The following is a 25,213-nucleotide window of genomic DNA, read 5'->3' as shown; positions in this document are numbered from 1 at the left end:
AATTATATATAATATATAATACATATATACATATATGTATGATATGGATATATATACGTATATGTAGTGTGTTTGTGTGTTTGTAGATAATCTACCAAACCTAAATACACTGGAAACCACTAGTGTATTCTACCTTTCAGGGGATCCCATTTTTGTGCAGGACTTGGATATCTGGATAAATATTATCTTGACCTTTACCCTTATATTAAAGTAATATTATTCTAAAAATTCAAGATAAGGTGTTAAAATATTATTATCTTTCAATTAATTATCTTAGTGCATCTGATTGTTTAGTTAGATAGGGATTTTTCAGATGCAAGCAAAAGAGAGACAAACAGAATTTATTGTTTTATAAAACTTAAACATTCTAAAGTAGTGAGCTTGATTCAGGAACACACTCTTAGAATAAAATTAAAATTCCTTTTCTTTAGACTAAAAGTTCCTGCAGTGCCTGAATTCTTTCTGTTCACTGACCTCATGTCTTTCCATTCCTCATCTGATCTATGCCAGTTCAGCTTCAGTAAACTTCTCAAAGTTTCTAGAATACATTAAGTCAATTAAGTCTCACAGCAATGTTTGTTTGCCTGGAATGTTCGGTTTGAACATAGTTTCCTCATTCATAGCATTATAATCTCTGTTCAGATGTCACTTCCTTAGATAGTACTTGTTATGAGTTCAATGCTTGTATTCCTCCAAAATTCGTATGTTAAAGCCCTAACGCCCCAAAGTGATGATATTTGGAGGTAAAACTTTTGGGAGGTTATTAAATTTAGATTATATCTTAAGGGGGGATCTTTTTTTTTTTTTTTGAGATGGACGGAGTCTCGCTGTGTTGCCCAGGTGGATCCCAGCTCACTGTAAGCTCCGCCTCCCGGGTTTACGCCATTCTCCTGCCTCAGCCTCCCGAGTAGCTGGGACTATAGGCGCCTGCCACCACGCCCGGCTAATTTTTTGTATGTTTTTTAGTAGAAACGGGGTTTCACCGTGTTAGCCAGATGGTCTCGATCTCCTGACCTTGTGATCCGCCTTTCTCGGCCTCCCAAAGTGCTGGGATTACAGACTTGAGCCACTGCGCCCGGCCTAAAGGGGGATCTTTATAACTAGATTAGTGTCCTTATAAGAGATAAAGAGGGAGAGAGATCTTCCCTTTTCCACATACAAGCATCAAGGAAAGGCCATGTGAGCACCCAGCGAGATGACTGCCATCTGTGAATCAGGAAGTGAACCTTCACCAGGAGCTGAACCTGTTGGCACCTTGTTCTTGGATTTCCCAGCCTCCAGAAACATGAGATATAAATGTTTACTCTTTAAGCCACCCAGTCCATTGTGTTTTGTTATAGCAGCCTGCACTGACTGTGACAGAGCTTCTTTGGCTACTCTATATAAAATAGACACCTGTCTTTTATCTCTTGCTTTATAACAAACCACCAAAACCTTAGCGGCTTAAAACAATGACTTATTGTTTATGATTCTGTGTGTCAGGAATTCAGGAAAGATTCAGTGGGCTGCTTGCCTCTACTCTGTGTGGTGTTGGCTGAGTGGATCGACTAGTGCTGGAGGCCCCAGTACGCCTTGGTGTTGACCTTTCAGTGTGGCACCTCAATTGTTCTCCACTTGGCTTCTCTCCTCACACAATCTCTCATCCTGTGGATCTTCTCTTTCCTTGTGTACTCTCTCTCCAGCAGGATAGTCTGCACTTTTCTGTATGGTAGCTGCCTTCTAAGAGCTAAAGCTCTAGGCCTGTAAAGGCCTAGGTTTAGAAATCTCAGAATGGCATTTGTATTAGTCTGTTCTCACGCTGCTAATAAAGACTGGGTAATTTATAAAGGAAAGAGGGTTAATGGACTCACAGGTCAGCATGGCTGGGGAGGCCTCACAATCATAGCAGAAGGCAGAGGAGAAGCAAAGGCATGTCTTACGTGGCGGTAAGCAAGAGAGTTTGTGTAGGGGAACTCCCCTTTTAAAAATCATCAGATCATGTGCGACTTATTCACTATCACAAGAACAGCAGGGGAAAGACCTGCTGCTGTGATTCAATTACCTCCCACCAGGTCCCTCCCATGACATGTGGGAATTATGGGAGCTTCAGTTCAAGATGAGATTTGGGTGGGGTCACAGCCAAACCACATCATCATTTCTACCTTATTCTATTGTTCAAAACAAGTCACAAGACCACCATCGATTCAAGTGATGGGAAAATAGACTCCCTCTCTTGGTGGGAGTTGTGATATGTGTGTTCAATGATTGTTGGTGGCCATTTTTGCAGATAATCTACTGCAGTCCACCTTCTGGCTATGTCCTTTCACATTTGTTCCCATGTGCAAAATATATTCACTCCCTGAAGACCCTCAAATCTTGTCCAGTTATAGCATCAGGGTATTTTTTTAGACTTTTATTTTAAACTCAGGAGTACATGGACAGGTTTGTTAGGTTGGTAAACTTGCATCATGGGGGCTTATTGTGCAGATTATTTTGTCACCCAGGTATTAGGCCTGGTATCCATTAGTTATTTTCCCTTATCCTCTTCCTCCTCCTACCTTCCAAACTCAGGTAGGCCCCAGTGTCTATTTTCCCATTCTTCATGTTCATGCATTCTCACCATTTACCTTCCACTCATAAGTGAGAACATGCCATATATAGTTTTCCATTCCTGCATTAGTTTGCTAAGGATAATGCTCTCCAATTCCATCCAGTTCCTGCAAAGGACATGATTTTGTTTTTTTCTTATGACTGCATAATATTCCATGGTGTATATGTACCACATTATTTTTTTCCGGTCTACCTCTCGTGGGCATTTAGTTTGATTCCATGTCTTTGCTATGGTGATTAGTGCTGCAGTGAACATACACATGCATGTGTCTTTATGATAGAATGAGTTATATTCCTTTGGGTACACACCCAGTAGTGGGATTGCTGGATCAAATGGTAGTTCTGTTTTTATCTTTTTGAGGAATCACCACATTGCTTTCCACAATAGTCAAACTAATTTACATTCACACCAACAGTATATAAGTGTTCCTTTTTCTCCACAACCTCACCAGATCTATTATTTTTTGACATTTTAGTAATAGCCATTCTGACTGGCATGAGATGGTATCTCGTGGTTTTGATTTGCATTTCCCTAATGATCAGCGATGTTGAGCTGTTTTAAATATGCTTCTTGGCTGCATGTATATCTTCTTTTGAAAAGTGTTTGTCCATGTCCTTTGCGTACTTTTTAACAGGGTTTTCTTTTTTTTTTTGTAGTTTCTTACAGAGGCTGGGTATTAGACCTTTTTCAGATATAGCATCAGGTTTAAAATTCAGGGTTTTGTGATACGCATCTGCTCTGGAGAGGATAAGCCCATTTGAATTTAGTTTCTCTTGGTCTTGAGATTTGAGAATTAAAAGTCGGGTTATCCTTTTCCCACACCAACATATAGCGGTGAGACAAGGACAGGCTAACTGCAATAGACACTGTCAGTCAGCAATGGGAGAAGGAAGGCCCATCGTAGTTCCTGGTCTGTAGCAATTCTGAAATCCTTCTCAACATATCATCTACTTCACCTATTCAATAAAATGTTTATTCATTAGGGCCTGATTCTTCTACTCCTTGATAGGGGTCCACTAGTCCACTGTTTTCCCTCACTCAGGGTTGCATGCACTGAAAATTCCTGAGTTTGCAGTTTAGCTGCTTCCTCTCCCTGCTTCCTACTCACAGAAACCTGGGGCTCAGAGGCCTCTCTTTATTTTCCACTGTCTCAATTTCATTTAATCCAAGCTGGCAGTGCTTCTGTCACTGTTGCTCTTTAAAATATTTATGAGGTTTTCAGATATCTGGAACTTTTCAGATATCTGAATATTTTCAGATATATGTAAATATTGAGGCAGATATCTCTCTACTTTGGGAATGTCAGACTGCTGTGAGGCATTGTCTTAAGATTCTTAGATGTATCTTAACTCAGCCAAAGGTATAATACCCATCACTTTAAATTCTCTGAATTCTTAACCAAGAGTTTTATGGACATATTCTTGATTTGATCTTTGCTTGGAGGCCATTTCTTACTTTCAGAACATTTTTCTTACTGGCAAAATTATCCTGGGTCTTCTATATTTTCTCTAAATGATGCTTGAAAAGAAACACTTTTCTTTAGTCTCTATTTCCTTCCTGTAATTAATCATACACAGCTATAAGAAATCAATTGGCACCTTTAATCTTATGCTTAAAAATCTTACCCAGATTCACAAATGTTGTTAAATGTACCACCGCTATGTAACACAAATCATCCTTTCTCCAGTCTTTTATAGGATTTTGTTCAATGCTTTCCAAACTTCCCTTAAAGTTTCCTCACCTTCCATCAAGCCTCTGCCTGCTACCCAAGCCCAAAGATGATGCTTTGTCTTTCAGGTTTCTGTCACAGCCAACTCTAATTCCGGTACCAACTTCTGTTTTACTTATCTATTAATGCAAAACAAAGCATACCCATATGTAGTTGCTTAAGGCAGCCATCATTTTATTGCTTATTATTCTGTGAGTGAGGAATTCTCGGTGGGGTTTAGTAGAGATGGTTTATCTCTGCTTCACATGGGAACTATTGGCAGAAGAGCCTTGACTGAGGCTAGAGGACCAAATACCGCTCTATTCATGTGTCTAGGGCCTTAGTACTGTGGCTTTTCTCTCCACATGGTCTCACATCTTTCACTCTCTCTCTCTAGAATAATAGACTAGACTTCCTTACATGGGGTTTGGTTTGCAAGAGTAAAAGTAAAAGCTACAATGCCTCTTAATATCTAGGCTTAGAAATCTCAGAATGTTACTTCTACATCATTCTGTTGGCCAAAAATGTTTACAAGCTCAGCCAAGATACAATCAGTGGTGAAATAAACTCTACTTTTTGATGAGATAAGTGACATGCTTGTAGGGGAACAGAATAAATTCTTGACAACTATTTGGTAGAACAGCAAATTTTTTCTATAAAGGGATAGATAGTCAGGATTTCAGGCATTGATAGCCACATACGGTGTCTGTGGCATGGTTTACCTCCTCTCTTCCTTGTAACAGTGCTTTCAGAATGTACAAACTACATTTAGTCCATCTGATGTAGTTTGCTGCCCCATGCTTTTGACTATATAGAACACCTACCTAGTCCTTCTTAGTATGTTTTGCCTTATTAGTTTTACATTCTCCTATCACTCTGAAATTATTTAAAAATTTATATTACTCTTGTCCCCACTACACATGTCCTGGTCCCTAGTAAATGTTTTAATAAATATTTGTTGAGTGAATAATTTAATAACTAAATAAATGCATCAGAATTTACTTTTACTTCATCTTGTGGAGCTGTCTTCTGTTTTGATGGAGTCATTCTCAGGCCCTGTTTAATGTTGGCATGGCTGCCAATAGCTCTAGGCCAAACGCTTCCAGGTTCAAACCCAGTGCTTTTCTCAGTAATTGCAGAAAATTTTCAGGGTGGGACTCTCCGTTGGCTCTTAACTGTACCAAATGCTCTGTTTGAAATTACTATAGCCAGGAAAAATGAGAAGGCCTGATTGGCCAAACCTACATCGTATGCCAGGGATTGAGTCATGAGCATCACCAAATACATGAAATGAAAGTTGGTCGGTGTCTTCCAGAGGAAAATTACTTTACTGCACAAAAGATGAATAGATACTTTCTAGTCAAAATATGTCCAAATTGAAGCCGGACCTGGTAGCTCACACCTGTAATCACAGTACTTTAGAAAGCCAAGGTGAGCGGATCACCTGAGGTCAAGAGTTTGACACCAGCCTGGCCAACATGGTGAAATCCCATCTCTACTTAAAAAAATTTTTTAAAAGAAATGTAGACTTTTTTTTTTTTTTTTTTTTTTTTTTTTTTTTTTTTTTAACCACCATAGCATATTGCTTTAGTGGACAGGACAACATCTTCACTAAAGCAAAGAACTTTCTATCAGAAATCTATTTTCTCATAGAAATCTGAAAATCCATATACGATTATTTTGCTACATACTGCTTAAAATCAGTGTATTTTATCTAACATGTTGATTAAATTTTAAAAAATTCAGCTTATTGCAAATCAATTTTTTAAAAAACAGTGAATGTTTGAGCATATATATCCTACTCTTCCTCTACTATCTGAAGCCAAAATAGATGTAGAAAACATCAGAATCTCGTCTGTTCCTATAATAGCTCTTACGTTCATATAGCTTCAGTTATGACCCATTTCCAGCCTAAATTTTTCAGGCCAGATAAACACAGAATAGATTCCCATATTCCAACTTTTAATCACTTGGCATTGTTTGCCTCCATACTTTGCTAGGTTGGCACTTCATTTGTATATTTTGGGTAAGAAGTTTCTTCATTCAACATTACATATTAATTATGCCCTTTCTCAAAGATTGCACGGATAACAATAGGAGACCAAAGATGTGGTTTCCAGTATCATTTAGAAAACATTGATTGCAAGTTTTTACCAAGACTGTTGTAGGTTTTTCTAACAACCAATTTGGAAATGCAGGCAGAGTTGACTAGATGGTACTATTAGCAAACTGCCCAGACTGATGCAATTACTATTTTGGAACACCTCTTTTCAGCCAATTTAGAATCAAAGCTGTATTTCTGAGGAATTGCATAAGTACCAGTTATTCCACGTTATTTTCAAGGCAGTCTACAATATTGTTACGTGCTGGAACTTTCTCTATAATTTTGTACACAACAAAACAAGAGATTTTGTTCCTTTTGGGTAAACACTAACATTGATGAAAATAAATAAACAATAATTTCACTCCTACAGTCCCCTTGTTTTATCCACCCCCCCACCTTTAAGTAAGCATGTATAAAATTGGGATTATAAACAGCTCATCAGAAAATCTTTCTCCCCTTTCCTCATTCAGTGAATTACAGCACAACAGCTATGTATTTCAAAGTGACATGCACAGAAGAGACTGCCGAATGGTTTTACTCTAAAGCAATGCAATCTATGGATAGCTCACAGTAACTTTATTTTATAGTAAGTTCTTGTTCTCTTTTCGTTTTCCTATCCCCCTCTTATTTTACGATAAATTCCAAGTCCTCCCCAAGAAGTCACCATAATCACATAAAGACATAAGGAGATGTACATTGTTTTAGTTATCCCAAGAGTTGAAATGAATTAACACTCCATATTGATTATTCTAACTTCTCATTCTTCCCTGAAAGATATTTGATGGTTCCTTCTGGTAGACCCCAATGTGTCATCACTTTTCCGCCAAGCTCTGGTGCAGTTTTGTTTTTTTGTTTGAGCCATCTGATCTAATCCATTCTGTCTTCTTATATTGAAATTAACAAGGCATATACCCTGAGGCATAGGCCTTATCTACAATAGTGAGGCACAAATGAACTTGAACATGAGGTCAATCAAGTGCACAAAATACATCACACAGTTATTCCAGGGCTCATGCTGTGTCTATAATTGCCCCTTGTTCTGTCATTAGAGCGCCCTTACAAGTCATTATTTTGAGTCAGCAGAGCTACAGGGAATATTCTTCCTGATGGTTAGTATAAACTTGAATTGATAACATAAATATCTCCCAGCACAAAATATAAGTAGCAGGTATTTAGATTAGATCTAATAAAGTGTGCAGCTGTTCAGTCTCTTTATGAATCTCAGCTAAAACAATAATCACAACTTTCAATATGGGTTCTCCTTCAGCAGCTCTGTGAAAGAGAAGCTATGTTTTTCTAAATGAATGGACATATGCCCTATTAGAATTTGCCTGTCTGCTTTTATCCTAGATTGCTACTGTTTTCATTTGGCCAAGACCAACATTATTCAGATTTCATGGGATTTTTTCCTTAGTCAGCATGGTATAAAAGTCATTCCATTTTAAAGTAGAAGCATCATTTATTCATGTGTTTTGTGGAGGGAGGAGATATGAGTTTAATGCCAAAATTATATACCAAGTTTGTAGCCTCAAGCACATTTTTAGAAGTATTACCTTTGCTGGGAAAGGAGAATTCAGATGTCCTGCTCAAAAAATGGCAGCTGACAGGGCTCAGATGAGGCTGATAGAGAAGAATGCAATATTTTCTTCATGTGGATCTAGCCTCTGGACAAAAACATAGTAATAGAAAGAATGGAGAGGGAAGGCCCAAGTGATTTGGAAATATCCATGCACTCAAATGAGGATACTAAGTTGTTTTTTAAATCGTGACCAAATTAGATGAATCGACACCCCTGAGGTCCAATTACTTGGCTTTGGGAAATATATTATCTCTTTGAATGTCTTTTCTTAATTGTAAAATGAAGGGATTAGAATGGAGAATGCAAAATAGTGGCCTGTGGACAGGATCAGATCCATAGAAATGGTTGTGTTTGATCAGCTATTAAAAAAAAAATTAGCTGCTAATTTTAAAATTAGATTTCACTTTCTTAGGTTCTTATCTGAATTTCTGTATTAGTTATCTATTACAATGCTAACAGTGGGTAACAACCCTCTATAATCTGTTTATTGAGTCTATTGTCCTGGATTAGTTTTTTTCATGCAAAAGCAAATATGAAGTTACTGCGTAATTACATTGCTTAGATACAGAAAGAGTGGGGAGGGTCATTTTTGTCATCTACCACATTTTGCTTAAATATTCAGGACATTTGACAATTTTGGAATCACATTTCATATGTGGCAACAATAGGTAAGCTTGGGTTGCAGCTACCAGCTTTAGATGCTCATAAATTTGCCAATTCATGATAATACCTACCCACTCCTTATTATTTCTCTGAGACTAGGACCAATGATGGTTTGTCATGATCATGGCACTTTTGCTGTAATTTTCCTTAAATTATATTCTGTATCCATTCCTTGATGAAAAATGGGCACAAGAGGCACACCAAACTAGCCATACACTTTTTTTCTTTTTTGCATGCAGATTGCTTCATTCACTTGTGCTATTTCCCCAGATTCTGGAGTCATCTAAATTTGGGACCCAAATGATTTATAATTTTGAAACAGTCTTCAGGACTTTAGAATAAAAGTAGAACAGATGCATTGGAAATCTTCACACAGTCCGAATAAACAGAACGTTCATAATGAAATTGTAAAGCTTGTAAAAATATTCCTGTGAAAGCTGGAAAGAGCTGTTAGTTAGAGTGCAAACACACACAGTTGATTTGCTCCATAAACATCAATTAAACTTCTACCATGGACAAATATGCATATCCTACATAGATAATGGATGGGTTTTTAGAAAAAAACAAAAGCGCTAATCCAGGCCAATAGACTTAAAAAAAGTAAACAGATTAAAACATCCTTTTGTTTTTTTCCACATTGCCTTGCATTATATCTCTCCAAGAAAAGCTTTTAGGCATGAATTGCCAATACCTACCACAAAACATTTATTTTCTGTCTTTTTACTGTCCTCCAGGCTAAGAGAAAGATGTATTCCCAAGCGTTCTGTAAGTCTGTCTTTATCCCTCATTTCTTGCCCCTTTAGGGCCTCACTCCATTTATTATTCATTCTTTCTATTATTCATTCTTCTTCATGCAGCCTTTTGAATATGTGTGGATATGTATATGAGTATATACATACATATATGCCTATATACAACTTTCTTGTATCGCTATGATCACTATAAGTTGTATCATGTTTGCATGTTTTTGTGTGGTAGAGAAGAAGACAGTTAGTTTAGGGTAAGATAATTAGCTGTGGGGAAGTTAATTTGTTAAAGAGGCAGGCTTATGTACAGTTAATCTACTTTCATGCCTCAATTTTGTCATCTGTGTAATTGGGGATAATGGTTTGTAATGTAAATAGAATATGACCCAAATCACAGGATTAATATTTGCTATTACTATTGTGAATATTACTGCTGTTGCTATTCCTGTAACCGTCATTGCAGAAATTGTGTGGAAACACAAAGATAGAGTTAACATGATTTAGGTATGTGCTTTTAGCATCTTTTTATTTCTTCTTTTCACTTGTCCCCAGCCCCGTTTCCTATAAAAGGATATTTCTTTATTTTCCTCTATATTAGAGTATTTTACTTTTCTTAAATGAACATACTTTAAAAGCTATTTTCTCTCTAAAAATATACATACTAACATCCCACTCCATTGCTAGGAGACTTATAAGGGCTCCTTCCCCCATCCCTCCACACCCTGCTGAAACGGGAGAGTTCCCTTATCTCCCTCACAGGGAGTGCAGTGACAGTGCCCTGGTGCTCAAAGCCCTAGTGGCAACATGCAGATGAGCAGGTTGTGGGGAGCGTTTTTGGGCTCCAACCCCATGGCAGGGTCTAGAGGTGGCTTGTGTTAATCAGCTCAATTAGATCCTCTTCCTTACCACAAGGACAGAGGGCTTTCTGTATCCTGGGTTCTTGCCCTTGCGTACTGGAAAAATTGGGTCACACGTGGGCTTGGAGGATGAGTGCAAGATTTTATTGAGTGGTGAAGGTAGCTCCCAGTGAGATGGATGGGGGGCCAGAAGAGGGATGGAGTGAGAAGGTGGTCTTCCCCTGGAGTCGGTCCTGCCCAGAGGCCGAACTCTCCTCCAACTGCCCCCGGCTGAATTCCCTTTGGCATCCATGTTGTTCTGCCATCACTGGCCTGCTGGTGTCTGCTGGTGTGTGCTTCTGCTCCTCTCAATGTCCAGCCACCTGTATGTGTGCCTGCTACGTTCCCGAGTTTTTATGGGCACAGGATAGGGGGCGTGGTGGGCCAAAATGCAACATTTTGGGCACAGAAACAGAAATGCCTGTCCTCGTTTAGGTCCGTGGGCACAGACCTGAGAGTGGAACCCTCACCAGGGGCCCCCACCCTTCTGTACCCAGCACTTCCTGCCCCCCCTCCTGTATCACTTCTAGAGTGAGGGAGATTGCTCTGTAAACCAGCCTCATCGCTCTCCAGGAAGCTCTTGCCTTGTGGTAAGCTCAAGGTTCCCTTTGCAGTCAGTTTGAAATATGACACCCTGATACATTCTATGGTTCACTGAGGACATTACATTTTCCCCCAGAGTAGGAGTCATGTGACCCTGGATGGTCTTAGTGCCAATACAGTGCCTTTGTGTGGTGGCTTCACCATCACTAGCGAGGCCGTATCAACCCTCTCCAGGGCATAAACACATAGAGAGGGATGCATTATTGATCCTTAGTTGGTGATTTTCAATGAGCAAATATAAGCATCCAGGACAGTTTTATGTCCCCTTAGTATGTTACAAAAGACCTCCATTATTACCTAGAGCAGTGTGTGTTCTGCAGATAACCCCTTCAGTGGGTTATTTTGCCAAAACAAAACAAAACAAAACAAATCCGTACTCAAATGTATTTGCGAAGTGTTGCAAGCTGCTGTCCTCAAGAATGATTTGATTACAAGCAAAGGAACTCTGGCTACCAAGCCTGAGTGGAATTCTGTGGAAGGATATGGGGTAGCTCAGAGCACTGAAGGAAGCCTGAACCTCTAGGCTCTGGGAAGGAAGGGGAACACCTTAGCAGGAATAAAGCAGTGATGCTTCATGGCCCTAATTTTTACCTCTGTGTCCATTTGCTAAAAGTGGTACATTCCTCAGAGGGAGAACCTGATGTGCCTAGACTGGGTCATTTTGAGACAGGCAGACTGTCTGGTTTCCTGTTTTGCTGTGGTTTAAAGAAAAAAGAACAAGCCTCTTACCCAGCTTCCCAACTTACCTAACTTCCAGCCAATCAGTAATGAAAGACCCAAGAAGCCATTAACCTCAAGTTCCTGGTTTAGAGGGTTAGGGACTGCTCCAGGGCCCCATCTGCACAGTTCAACTTGAAATTATCCCTTCCTCATTTTAATGCTAAAGATCACACCCAAGGATGGGGATTTAAAATTTCATTATGGTACATGAGATGTATGAAGAAACACATAAGGCCACTATGCAAGCACCAGAGAAGCCTGTCCTATACATGCCCTGCTGAAACCCTTTCTTTCCTGTAGAAAGGCCCTTTAAAACTAACCTACATACTACCCTCAGGGAGCAGCCATGTCTACTAATTTGGAAAAGGGGGGTGTAAATTGAACACTCTGATAAAAAAAAAAATCCCAATGCAAGCAGCATTTTGCTCTCAAAAGGAAAAGTAGGGGTGATGAGGGAGGAAGAGACATGCATGTATTTCACACCTCCCTTTTGGAGTTTAACAATTCACATTTCCTCTGAATACTCTTGACAGTGAAGAAATCTGTTCAACAACATTTAACTTACCCCTTTTCATATTTTTTGTTTTTCTGTAGTATCTATTACCCTCAGAAGAAACTAGTACACCTTTGTACACTCCCTGGAAATATTGACATATATCTTGCACATCACACTTTAATCTTTGATTGGATTCCTTCCATAGGATTATCTTAACAATGTCCCATATTTTAAAATAACTACTATGGGTAATATGGGTGTTTGCTTCTTAATCACTTTGAATTGAAAAAGTGTATGTAAAGGTGCTGTTTTGGGGCCATCAGTCTTTCTTCCCTCCTCTGTGCCATTATCCCAGTCTACAATGATTCTCCCATTTCTGAAGTCCTTTGGAATGTCCTTTGTCCTCTCTGGCTCATCTTTGCACACTTCACTCTCAGCTTTGAGGCCATACACGAATACAGCTCCTGACAAAACCTTCTTTCTCAGGACTTTCTGTTTTTCTTGTTGTTGTTGACCTTGAACCCTTTCTTGCCTCTCAAGTGGACGTATTCTGTAAATACTGCCACTCACAGGGTAGCCCACACCTGCCCTGCATCTCACTGCTGTCTCATTCTTTTGTGCATGTGTCACTTTACTTATTGATGGTTTGATCTTTCTTCCATCCAGGGTACCTTCGATATACTTTTTCAGGTCGTTTCAGGATTTGACTTGTAATAGCAAATTCTGAATTGACAGCAACTCTAGAAGGAGAGGGAGATGATTCACACAGATTATAACAGTAATAACTGTTTACCAGGTATGAGGCCATCCTGTAGTCTGGGGGATATAACTCAAAACATCAAATTTCAAAATACAGGCAAATTTGTGCATGACTAATTCTTGTTTAATGACTGCTTACTAATTCTGTGGTTACCATCAGGTGATTATCTAACTGGTTAGTAAGTGGTGATCATCTTTTATGGGGGGTTATTTACATCTATCAAATTGTTTTCATAAGCCTTCCTTTAGGTTTCTTTTCTGTCAGTTTCCCACAGCCCATCTCTCATTCTGCTCTTGTATTTCATTTCTTTTGCTTTAAAATTGGAAAGGGACATAAACTGGCTGCAGAAAATGGACACCTGTTTTATTCCCTCTCTTCTCAAGGCCAAGATAGTTTACTACATTCTACCGTTTTTATATTTATTTAACAAAACTCCTAGTAGCAATATAAGAATAAAGAAAGATAAACCCTTCCCACTCTGGTTTTTGACAGTTTCCCAGTGACATTCTCTATTTATTATACAGTGATGGATGATAGAATTGAAAGGACTTACTTGAGTCCTGTCCCCTGGCTTTATGCCATATATCTAATCTTTTCTAATAGACATCCAGGCTTTGTCTGAATCAGATCAGTAGACACAGTGTTTCGATGTCACTCTTGATGTTCCCTCTGTGGATCATCTAATATGGTTCCTGACTTGAGTCTGGGAGATGGGAGGAGTTGCTGGAAGATCAAGGGCAAACCAAAACTAGGTATGGAGAACTTGATACTTCTAGACTATTATTTGTGACCCTTTAAACAAATGTCATTAATGTCTAATTCTAAATATCAATGATGGCAAATGTTTATTGAGACCTCTCTGGGTTGCAGTCATTGGGCCAAAACCGTTAAATTTATTTCACATTTAATATTCACAACCAGCGAAGTAGGTAGAAGTGGCAGAGACCACCAGATGCCCCCACATATAGATTCCTCTCTTTTTCCTTTAATAGGGCAATGTGTCCAGTTATAGCTGGACATGTCACCAATCAGCAATAGACTACCTTTCCCCACATTCCTTGCAGCTAGTATAGACATATGACTAAATTCGCACCAATGACACGAGAGAAGGGATCTGTGCAGATACTGGGTTACAACCTTAACAGGAAAATGATCCTTCTCCTTTAATCACTTTCTGCCTAACAAAACACCCCAAAATGTAGTGGTTTACAACAACAATTTATTTTTCACTCATAATTACGCATGTTGGCAACTTGGGCTGGGATCAGCTGATGGATTGTTTTGGCAATAGCTAAATGTATTGATATGGTTTGACTGTGTCCCCACTCAAATGTCATCTTGAATTGTAGTTCCCATAATGCCCACATGTCCTGGGAGGGTGCCAGTGGGAGGTAATGAATCATGGGGGTGATTACACCCATGCTATTCTTGTGATAGTGAATAAGTTCTCATGAGATATGAGAGTTATGTAAGGGGCTTTTACCCCTCTTCACTCTGAACTTCTCCTTGCTGCCACCATGTGAAGAAGGATGTGTTTGCTTCCCTTTCTGCCATGATTGTAAGTTTCCTGGGGAGGCCTCCCCAGCCCTGTGGAACTGTGAGTCAATTAAACGTCTTTATGAATTACCCAGTCTCGGGTATATCTTTATTAGCAGCAGGAGCACAAACTAATACAGTAAATTGGTACCGGGTATTGGGGCACTGCTGCAAAGATACCCTGAAATGTGGAAGTGACTTTGGAACTGAGTTACAAGCAGAGGTGGGAACAGTTTGGAGGACTCAGAAGAAGATAGGAAAGTGGAAAAGTTTGGAACTTCCTAGAGACTTGGAGGGCTCAAAAGACAGCAAGATGTAGGAAAGTTTGGAAATTCCCAGAGACTTGTTGAATACCTTTGACCAAAATGCTGACAGTGATATAAACGATAAAGTCCAGGCTGAAGTGGTCTCAGATGAAGATGGGGGCCTTCTTGGGAACTGGAGTAAAGGTCACTCTTGCTATGCAAAGAGACTGACAACATTTTGCCCCTGTCCTAGAGATCTGTGAAACTTTGAACTTAAGAGAGATGATTTAGGGTGTCTGGCAGAAGAAATTTCTAAGTGGCAAAACATTCAAGAGGAAGCAGGGCATCAAAGTTTGGAAAATTTGCAGTCTGGTGATGCAGTAGAAAAGAAAAACCCTTTTTCAGGGCAGAGATTCAAGCCAGCAGCAGAAATTTGCATAAGTAACAAGGAGCCAAAAGCTAATTGCCAGGACCATGGGGAAAATGTCTCCAGGGCATGTCAGAGACCTTTGTGGCAGACGCTCCCATCACAGACCCAGAGGCCTATGAGGGAAAAATGGTTACCTGGGCCAGGTCCAGGTCCTCTTCCTGTGTGCCCTGTGTCCCAGTCACTCCAGCCATGGCTAAAAGGAACCAAGGTACAGCTTGGGCTGTGACTTCAAGGGGTGCAAGCACCAAGCCTTGGCAACTCCCACGTGGTGTTGAACCTGTGAGTGCACAGAAGTCAGGCATTGAGGTTTGGAAACCTCTGCCTAGATTTCAGAGGAAGTATGGAAATACCAGGATGTCCAGGCAGAAGTTTGCCTTCTGGATGTCCATGGAGAAGCTCTGCTAGGGCACTATGGAAGGGAAATGTGGGGTCAGTACTCTCACACAGTCACCACTGGGGCACTGCCTAGTGGAACTGTGAGAAGACAGCTACTCTCCTCCAGACCCCACAATGGTAGATCCACTTACAGCTTACACAGTGTGCCTGGAAAAGTGACAGACACTCAATGTCAACCCTTGAAAGCAACCAGGAGAGGGGCTGTACCCTACAAAGCCACAGGGGTGGAGCTGGCCAAGACTGTGGGAACCTGCCTTATGTATTATCATAGATGTGAGACATGGAGCCACAGGAGATCATTTTGGAGCTTTAAGATTTGATTGCCCTGCTGGATTTCAGACTTGCATGGGGACTATAGCCCTTTAGTTTTGGCCAATTTCTCCCATTTGGAATGGGTGTATTTACTCAATACCTGTACCCACTTTGTATCTAGGAAGCAACTAACTTGCTTTTGATTTTACAGGCGCATAGGTGAAAGGAACTTGCCTTGTCTCAGATAAGACTTTGAACTTGGACTTTTGAATTAATGCTGGAATGAGCTAAGACTTTGGAGGACTTTTGGGAAGGCATGACTGTGTTTTGAAGTGTGAGGACATGAGACTTGGGAGGGGCCAGAGGCAGAATCATATGGTTTGGCTGTGTCCCCACCCAAATCTCATCTTGAATGATAGTTCTCATAATCCCCATATGTTATGGGAGGGAGCCCATGGTTGGTAGTTGAATCATGGGGTTGGTTACCTCCTTGTTGTTCTCGTGATACTAAGTGAGTTCTCACATGATCTGATGGTTTTATTAGGGGCTTTCCCCTCTCTTCACTCTGTACTTCTTGTTGCCGCCATGTGAAGAAGGATGTGTTTGCTTCCCCTTTTTCATGATAGTAAGTTTCTTGAGGCCACCCCAGCCATGCTGAACTCTGAGTCAATTAAACCTGTTTCCTTTATAAATTACCCAATCTTAGGTATGTCTTTACTAGGAGTGTGAGAACAGACTAATACACATCTGCATCTGTGATCAGCTGTAAGATTGGCTGGGAAGTGGCCATCGGCTGGGACAATGAGGGTTTGTCACTTAATGTAGAGAACTAACCTGGACTTGTTTACACTATGGCTGTCAAGATACCAAGAGAGCAAGGGGAGGGGTACAAAGGCTCTGGAGGCCTAGATTCAGAGCTCCTCACTGTTGCTGCAGTCTCTTAACTAAAGTAATCATATGGCAAGGGCTGGGAAAGTAAACTATTTATGGGAGTTGCTGTAAAGTCACACTGTGAAGGGCCATAGATACAAGGAAGAGTGATGAATGGTGATCATTGTTATAATGTACCTTGTCTTCTCTTCCTTTATTCATTTTCCCACTAGTTGGTTTATGTACATAATGACAGCAGTTTTGACTAAAATATAGAAGTTACATGTTGAGAATGGCAGAGCAACATTCTGGTACCGTAGAGCTGTTGTATTCGAATATTATGCTTAAAGTGTTATTTGAGAAATAAACGTCTATTTTGTTTTAGTCAATATTATTTTATAGTCTGTGCTGTAGCAGCTCAACTGGAATCGGAATGATTACTATACCCATTTTGCAGATGATAAAATTGAGCTTTATAGAGACTAAGAAACATGTCCAAAATCATCCAGCAGCTAGGTAGAAGTGGCTCCTTTTAATATAGGTTTGTCTGATTCCAGAGCCCATGTGTTTTTAAGGGTTCTACACATTTAAATATTGCAACAGTATTTACTTTTACTTATCTATAGGGAGTAAAATTGAAAGATCGGTTTTTCATTTTTAGTATTAGCTTATATCAGATGGGTACACTAAATTTAAGGTCTCAATCATTTGTATTTCAAAACATATTTGGTCAGTATAGTTGAAAACATATATGTGTATTGGATATATGTACACACAAATGAATCAAATATGTAAATATTAGTTCTTTGACCAGTCTGCTTTTGTACTTTATCCCTTAGGTGTTTATGTGGTATAATCAAGGCCAAACATGAACAGTCAGTGAACCAAAAGAGAAAATATACAAAAGCTTAAATAATTTTGAATACTATTATAATTTACATCTCAGGCTGAGTATTACAAGAAATGGAAAGGCTCTGCATTGATCTAGTCTTGATACATACGTTAAAAAAAAAAAAAAAAAAAAAGGAAATGGCCAAGCGTAGCAGTGACACTCAGGTATTAGGATATCCATAGTCAGGGACAACTTAAATATCTGGAGATAAATCATCTCTGGTTTGTATCTGTAATGGCGTATTTCCCTAGTCTAATGTAGTTTCACACTGTATCACTTGCATAGGGATGTATTGAAATTGATAATGAAAGCTCATTATTTGTTGAGGTATAATTTTTGTCTGGTCACGGGTAAAGGAAATTCGTGATCTAGAGTAACTGTTCACCAGTACCTTGCTTCCTCATACCTTGGGCCATCGTGTTGTTATTTTGGTTTGCTCCAAAGACTCGAAACCAGGTATTTCTATTTTCACGTGAAGGTTTTCCTATGTCAAATTATTAGAGAGGGAAAAAAGACTCAATACTGCCTATGAAGAGAACGGAGAGTCTTCTACAATTTCTTTCAATCCTTTGTGTACATGATGAGCTAGAATAACCTCACTGAACTGAATTATCCTTCCATGGCATGGTTCAGTGAATACCATTATATTTCAGCACAGCTTGAGTGATTTTAATGCCAAAACATCAGCAAGAAATACAAATGTTACAAAAATACTGAAACAATACCATAAAAAAGCCCAAGATCATAAATACTTTACTTTGCAAGGTCTCAGAGGTCAAAATAGCAATCCCATGGAAAATTAAAATGCTTTCTGTGAGAGTCTTTTAGGGGAAAAGACACACACACATACACATGGTAGTGATTAACTATAGAAATGCTCAAAATCATTTTCTGAATCTATTTTAGGCTTGATTAATAAAGAAAAAATAACCGTTTTCCAGGAGAAAGAAAAACTTATGAAGTTATTCATCTGCATGTTTCCTTATTTGGTTTTAATTACAATCTAATTAAAGGAGAATTACAGCCTGTGAAAGAGAGAAATGACTTTTATATGAATTATGTCCTTAACCACACAAAATAATACAGTGTGCAGTTAGAAGTTTGCTGGGGATTTGGATATGGGCAGTTAAACTATCAAAAACTCTTGCATAAGAACAGAGGCTTTAAATCTGAAAATTTCCTTTTAGTTGAGCACCCTTTGAGAGGCTATGCTACAGGTGTGTGTAAAATCAGTTAGGAGAGAGGAAAAAAAAAATCTTGCAAGATCTGTGCATGGAGATGTGCACATCTTTATTCCTTATTCATCCTATGGTACTCAGGTGCATGCTGGCTACTAATAGATCTGGCCACCATGGGTCAAATCCGTCTGTCCACTGGTTTTCTGGATAATGTGTCAGCTTCAATTTAAGTCAGGGATTCCACAGAAAAAGAATCTAACCTGATATTTCTAATAAAGAGGGGTGGCCCAGATGCTTGGAAATACCAGCTTAGCAAAGAAAAATGGCTCTGTGTTATCATCTCGGGCATCTGATAATTTTAGAGACCTCAGTGTTCTGTCAAATGTCTTTCTGTCTGTCTCCTCAAGTATCTATTTGTGCTTCTTATTCTCCTTGTATATTTTAGGTAGCTTGCTTCATAGATTTTAAGTACTGGTGAGTTCTATCATTTTCTTAGTCTCATTTTTTAAAAAGTATATCAAGGAGTACAAAAACAGTCCTGTCTATATAGCCAATTAATTTTAGACAAAAGTGCTAAAGATGAATGGAGAAATAAGTATCTTTTCAAAATATGATGCTGGAATAATAGGATATCTATCTGCCAAGAAAAAAAAAAAACTGACTCACACCTTGCATCTTACATGCAATTAACTCAAAATACGTTCCTAGACATAAACTTAAAACCTAAAGCTATAAAACTTATAAAGAAAAATAGAAGAAAATCTTTGTGATATTGGCTTAGGCAAATATTTCTTAGGTATGATATCAAAACACAATAATTAATAAAAGAAAAATAATAAATTGGACTTCATCAAAATTAAAACTCTCTGTGAAAGACACTAAGAAAACAAAATCTTTGGGCTGAGAGAAATCATTGCAAAACACAAATCTGATAATGAATTTGTATTAGAAGTATCTGAAGGGCTTCCAAAGTGCAATAATAGAAAACAGCCCATTTAAATATATGGGCAGAAGTTTTTAACAGACGCTTCACCAAAAAAGACATATGGATAGAAAACAGGATCTAAAAAGATGTTCAACATCATTAGTCATTAGGGAAATACAAACTAAGACTACAACATGATAAGCAGTTGCTAAAATGGCTTAATCAAATTTGATAAAACCCAGTGATGGTGAGGATGCAGAAAAGTCAGAATGCTCATATATTGCTGGTAGAATGAAAAATGGTATAGCCACTTTGGAAAATAGTTTGTCAGTTACTTATACAGTTAAAAACATACTGTATGGCCCAGCAATCCCCCTCCAAAATTCTTATATAAGAGAAATGAAAACTTATGTTCACCTTCAAACTTTTATGTAATGTTTATAATAGCTTTATGAATAATTAACTAAATCTAGTAATAACACCGTGCCTTTAAACTGGTGAACTGATAAATTGTGTGATGCATCAATACAATAGAATACTACTCAGCAATGAAAATCAATGAGGTATTGATACATGCACATATCGATAAATCTCACATGCATTAAGCTAAATGGAAGAAAACAGACTCAAAAGGCGACAAACTGTGTGACTGCATTTATATTACATTCTGGAAATTCAAGCCTAGAAGACAGAAAGTGAACCGGTTGTTGTCATTGGCTAGAGGTTAGGGAAAGGTAGGGAAGGGAGTGATTACAAAGGGACACAAAAAATTGCGGGGAGAGGTGGGACTGTACTATAGTTTGATTGTGTTGGAAGTTATACAGCTATATGTGTTTTTCTGACTCATAGAACTTTACACTAAAAAGATCTAATTTTACTATGTATAAATTATAACCCAATAAAGTATTTCAGGCAATCAATAATTAATCTTAATAAAGATAATAAAGAGTTGAGTCTATTATAATTTGTATTTTGCCAGATCACTAGTGGATTTTGATTGCTGAATGCCTTATTTGGGTCAAGAACATGTTTGCTTGTATGTGGCTTGGGAAGAAAGAGTGTTGAGACGTTGAGGGTGGTAAGAGAATATAACAGCAATCTTGCATTCCCTTTTTCCTTCTGTGGTTATGTTTTCAATATACACAAAATAGTTAAGGTAGCCATTTTAATTCTCAGGAACTAATATGTAACTTATCCATATTCATGTGTGTGTGCATGTACACCCAAACACACACACACAGTAGAATCTTGAATTCATCTCCAACATCGTCTTCTATTTCTACCACTTGTCCTCTATCAATACTGAATAACTCAAATCCCTTAATTATCCTTTCATTCCATGCTCTACATGTTTTTTTATTTGCTGGAGGTCTGCTTGGAATGTCTTGGCCCCACTATCTGCCTGGTGAGCTCCTCCTTATGTTTCAGGTCCTTACTGGAGCTTCCTACCTCCTTGAGCAAGAGCCCCAGGACCTTTCTTCTAGCCTATTGCCCTTCCTCCATGCTTTCACATGTCATACTTTCATGTGGCTATTTGATTACATGTCTGTCTTCTCTAGTAAACAGTGGATTACTGGGTAAAACTCCTTGTTTTTTAACATTTTATGTGTCCTCAGCTCCTAGTGCAGTGCATAACATATAGAAAGTGCTTCATGTATTTTCCTTGTGAACTAATAAACAAAGCAGGCTTTTTTGGAAAAAAAAGTTTGCCAATTGTTTTGAACGTTAATGTCTTTTAGTGTTTGCTTCCAACTTGAATTGTAAATATACATACTCAGCCTCATCTTCTCTCACATGCACTCAAGGAATACAGGGGTCTAATTTCTTAAAGATGTATTCTTTAATTTTAAATCCTAATCTTCACATAAAATGAAAAAGTGAAACAGAAGAGTGAAATGCCACCTCTAAATATGTTGGGACTATGGATATTTTCCCATTCTGGGAATATTCATTTTGCTTTAGTTTAGGATAATAGGGATAGGGCCATGTTGCTCAGAACTAGCTCTATTTTTGTGGTATTGGTACTTGATTAACAGCCCCTTGGAAAATATAAACAATTGATCAGCATCTTTATTCATTTGTAGTTCACAGAGCCTGGAAAAGCAAGAGATATGATGATATGATGGTTTACATTTCCATGTGAAACATGGAGTTTATTAATCGTGGTCATATCATTATACTATGCTTGTGAACAAAAGAAGTTCAACATCTATTTTTGATGTGTGACCAAGTCTCATGAATGTACAAAAAGGTTGACAGCCCTTGACTAGTGGTTATTACTAATTTAATAAGCAGTCTTCAAAGCTTTTGCAGATACAAAAGAATTTGACGTTACATGTGTAATATGCGGCGTGTGCAAAATACTTAATTCTAGTCACTTTGAAAGCTAGAGGACAGTTATTAAAATTTTATGGTGCAAATTAAAATTTAAGATTAAAATACAAGATCAAAAGAATCACTTTTTTCCTCAGCACTATTAAGGATCAGCTTTTTGAATAGAGAGATTCAATGTTCAATGTCATGTCCTTTCCTTCTGGAGAACCAGATTAGAGCTAATCAGAAGTGACGAGAGAAGCATATCTTTCTGTATATTTTTTCAATTGGGAACAATTTTTTATTACTTTTTAATATAAATGTAATTGCAGTCACAGGGTAGGAAATGTAAGTCAAATTAAAATGTAGGCAATTTTGGAGAAGGAAGTGTGATGTGGGGAAAAATGTTTGCATCAACGACACTGTTAAAACTGTGGAAAAGTCCATCATTTTATTGTAACACCTGTAAAATGAATAAATACAGCCACAAGTTCACCTTCAATCTAGCCTATATATTTTTAAAAAATACACTGATTGTGCTTTTGCATGATCCTTTTATAAATGATCTAATAACTTGCAAGATGAGTTATGAGGAATGATTGGAAATTGTGCAACAGCAAATCTCTGTAGTTGTGGTGGTAAGCTTACATCCTGAGACCTGGCCACATCTCACGCTGCAGTGGAATTGTTAGGCGTGGTCCAGGGCAGAAGGCCACAAGTGAATGAAAAACTTCCATCTCTACTGTACTGGTCTATTCTTGCACTGCCTTAAAGAAATACCTGAGACTGGGTAACTTATAAAGAAAAGAGGTTTAATTGGCTCATGGTTCTTCAGGTTGTATAGGAAGTATGCTGCTGGATCAGCTTGGCTTCTGGGGAGGCCTCAGGAAATTTACAATCATGGTGGAAGACAAAGAGAGAGCCAGCATTTCACATGGCCAGAGCAAGACAAAAAGAGAAGGAGGAAGGTACTACACACTTTTAAGTGACCAGATCTCATGACAATTCACTCACTATCACAAGAACAGCACAAAGGAGGAAATCTGCCCCCAGGATCCAACCATCTCCCACCAGGCACCACCCCCAACATGGAGGATTACTATTCAAAATGAGATTTGGGCGGGGACACAGACCCAAACCATATCACTTCTCACACTATAATGAAAGCACTGAACATCATCCAGGACAGAAGGCCACAGGTGAATGAAAACACTTCCATCTCTACTGGGTTGTCTCTTTGACCACTGTACAGGAAGAAGTCATGTATTTAAATCCCTTGTCCCACATGGGAAATTCTAAGAACAGCATAAGTATAGTCAGGGGGCAAAAAGCTTATAAAATTAGCCATGTTTAAAGTTTAATGCTAATGAATAACTTTCATTTCATTGATGAAAAGAGGCAGTCATAACTAAAGCAACTTTTCCCCGTCAATTGTAAAACGTTACTATTCTGAATATTCAAATATTTAGATGTTTTCTACACTGAGGTTTTGAGAAGAGCTCATGATAAAGAAACACACTACTGTGGGCAACTTTTCTTAAACATAAACAGTTTGCCAAGTCACAGGCAGAGCCTACATTCTTACCTTCACCATCATTCCTTTATTTGTTAAACAACAAAACAAAGTTTGAGTGCCTACAGTCTACTGCCACTGTACTGGGCTATCTTCTTGTAAAAGTAGATGACTATATAATTTATTGTCTAAACCAGGACACTTTAGAGGGTGAAAGCATGTCTATTAATATGTTGTGCAGACAATAGGCATAAACCAGTTGTATCCCAGGCCAGCCAGAATGTATGGTTTCTCAATAAATAATAGTTCCTATTCAGAAGTGGGCCTAAGCTCACTTTATTTGACCCTAAGGTATGTTATATAATTTAAAAATGTCACATTAGATTTAGTAGGCATTGTGTTTTAACACATGATAAAGCAGGTTAGCAGAGTGGTAGAGAGTTTCGCTCTGGAATCTTGGTTCAAATTCCAGCTTTTACAAATTATTAGCTGTGAAACCAGGGAGAAGTTGCTAACCCCATCAAGTCCCAGGATCATCATTTGTATTCTGAAGAGGACAAGAACACACACACACACACACACACACACACACACACACACACACATACACACACACACACGTATGTTGCTATATATAAGAACAAACTGAAAAATTCATGAAGCAAGCTTGGCACAAAGTCTGCCACACAGGTAAATGTCCAATAGAAGGCTGATACTAAGGCAGTATAAATTCAGTACAGGTCAGCAAATTGAAATGAGAATTAACTAAACCATTCTCAGGGTAACTATCTATTCAAGCCTAGTGCATGGAAAATAGTAGATACTTAACATGTCCTTGTTGAATAAAAATAAATAAAACGAGAAATAAAAATTCAATTGAAATGTTTCATAATTTTTAGCTATTCTAGAAGCATACAAGTTTATTGGATATTTGTTTAAATGTTCAAAACTGGTTTGAATGTACGAAGCCCAGAATAAGAGACAATGATGTAGTGTTATTGCTCTAATTCAGTGGTTCTCAAAACTGTTTTACATTAAAACCACCTGGGGTGCATTAAATATTGACTCTAGGATCAAATCCCCTAACTAGTTTAGAAGACTCAAGTGCTGCAACTGCTCCCCAAAGTGTTCCCAAGTAATTTCAATATACAGCCAGAGTTAACAACCACTTCTTTAGGGTCTGTGCTAAGTAAATAAAGAATTGCAGTTTATATTGGGTGCCAAATGAAAAGGCACCTGATATGGTTTGACTGTGTCCCCACCACAAATCTCATCTTGAATTGTAATCCCCACAATCCCAGTAATCCCCATGTTTCAAGGGAAATACAAGGTGGCAGTAATTACATCATGGGGGCATTCCCCCCATGCTGTTCTTGTGATAGTGAGTGAGTTCTCATGAGATCTGATTGTTTTATAAGTGTTTGGTAGTTCCTTCTGCATTCATTCTCCTTCTTGCTGTCTTGTGAAGAAGGTGCCTTGCTTCCCCTTTGCCTTTCACCATGATTGTAAGTTTCCTCCCCTTTGCATTTCACCATGATTGTTAGTTTCCTAAGGCTTCCCCATCCACACAGAACTGTGAGTCAATTAAACCCCAGATCTTTATACCAGTTCTTTATAGCAGTGTGAGAATGGGCTAATACAGCACCCAATACAAAATGCAATTCTTTATTTACTTAGCACAGACCCTACTTAATTCTTCATCTAGAGAGTGAAACTAGCACAAAGGAAAGTGGTTGTGTTGACAGAGGATCGAGAAATTATGGCCCAGAAGGAAATTCTTTGAAGAATTCAACAGAAA

The sequence above is a fragment of the Rhinopithecus bieti genome, unplaced genomic scaffold (assembly GCF_001698545.2).
Source record: "Rhinopithecus bieti isolate Rb0 unplaced genomic scaffold, ASM169854v2 scaffold_15850, whole genome shotgun sequence".
Taxonomy (NCBI): domain Eukaryota; kingdom Metazoa; phylum Chordata; class Mammalia; order Primates; family Cercopithecidae; genus Rhinopithecus; species Rhinopithecus bieti.
Note: the sequence above shows the minus strand (reverse complement) of the source record.